The 1,479-nt window shown below is 43.7% G+C and overlaps 1 long non-coding RNA gene across 1 annotated transcript; it reads left to right on the top strand.

The window, feature by feature from the left end:
• The first annotated feature begins 256 nt into the window (after positions 1 to 256).
• On the top strand, positions 257 to 1,125 carry LOC114579391. Its single transcript, XR_003700333.1, has 2 exons — positions 257 to 598; positions 687 to 1,125. It is a non-coding gene; the product is annotated as an uncharacterized LOC114579391 (long non-coding RNA).
• The last annotated feature ends 354 nt before the right edge of the window (positions 1,126 to 1,479 follow it).

Genomic DNA, 1,479 nt, shown 5'->3' with positions numbered 1-1,479 from the left:
CACATCACCAAAATACATCTGACCACAATGCATTTGAATAACATGACGCATTTGAATGACATGACGCATTTGAATTGGATGTTCGGACGTTCGCCCTCTCTCTCTCACACGCATTTTTCCTTAGTAGGGAGGGAAAGGATCACTGTACATATCAACACGAGAATACCCACCGCAGAAACCCAAGAGAAAGTGATAGAGCGAGAGAGACGTAGAGTGTATTCCAAGACACAATCATTACGTGGTTTTGGAGAAAGCAGGTAGCGAGGCGTGGAAGTGGAAAGCAGAGACAGAAGCAGAAAGGCAAATCTGTGAGAGGTCACAGAACGTGGGCCTTGACCCGACTACTCCTCTCTCCTTTCAGTGCTTCTCTCTCCTCTCGCCTGCTCCGCAAGCCTAGACCTTGCTACTACAATTGTAATTATATTTACAGGTTCAACCCTTATAAGAAACATCAGAGAGATGGCATAAGAGGAAAGTAAAGCGCAACCGCGCAGGCCTTTGCCGCGTCGAAGAGCCACAGTGAGGCCGACCGCCGCCGCCGGAGAGTTTCAACGCTTACCTTGCAATGCTTCGTAGCCTGCTCACGAGCGCCACTAGAGTAAGCTGTTAATCATATGTCAAAGCCTAGCTGCCAATCAAAAATTATCTTAGATTATAAAGCTTCTAATTCATTTCATTTCTCTCAGTTTGCATTAATGGTGTCTGAAATCTCTATTTTTGATCAATTAGAGAATAAAATATAATGGAGAGAGAGAGAGAGAGAGAGAGGGCTACAAGGCAGAAGCCAGGAGCCGCCTTGTTGATATGATAAAGAGGGGCAGAAAAACAAAAAGCTTACAATGAAGTTGGGTCTGCGGCAAAGTAGCTACACTGAGCAGAAAGACAAAACCAGCGAATTGTTTTGCCAGATGTTCGCTGGTTAATTTAGTTGACAAACTTTAAAAAAATTCTGCATGATTGAATTTTTCACTCATGAAATTTAAGTCTGGCAGTCGAACATAGAAGAAAAAAAAATTTAGAGACTAGCTATTTTCTTTCATTAAAAAAGACGACTGTAACTAAGAAATTGCTATAGAAGTCATTATGGTATTTTTGCATTAACATTTACATTAAAAAAAAAAAAAACTTGTAAATCACAGCTAGCGGTGTAAGTGATCGGATCGAGCTTATTAAATTTTGAGCTCGAGCTCAAGTAGCATTTTAAGCTCGTTGGATTAAAGCTCAAGTTGGAGCTCGGGTGATGACCGACCCCTGATTACTAGTCGAGGGGCTCGTCAGCACGTGCGAAGGCTGAAGGGCGGGCGAATGTTGACCGTAGTGGTGCTAGCGAAGGCCGATCGCAGAAGCATGGGAGAAGGCGAAAGAGCTAGATTATTTTCAGTGTCACGAGCTGAGCTCAAGCTCGTCTTTTGAGCTCGGCTCGATTTCGAGGTTGGGATTTGACTCGCGAGTCGAGCTCGACTAGACTTATTGACACCC

Source organism: Dendrobium catenatum, unplaced genomic scaffold (assembly GCF_001605985.2).
Source record: "Dendrobium catenatum unplaced genomic scaffold, ASM160598v2 fragScaff_scaffold_370, whole genome shotgun sequence".
NCBI classification, from domain to species: domain Eukaryota; kingdom Viridiplantae; phylum Streptophyta; class Magnoliopsida; order Asparagales; family Orchidaceae; genus Dendrobium; species Dendrobium catenatum.
Note: the sequence above shows the minus strand (reverse complement) of the source record. Positions and strands in the feature narration are given on the sequence as shown.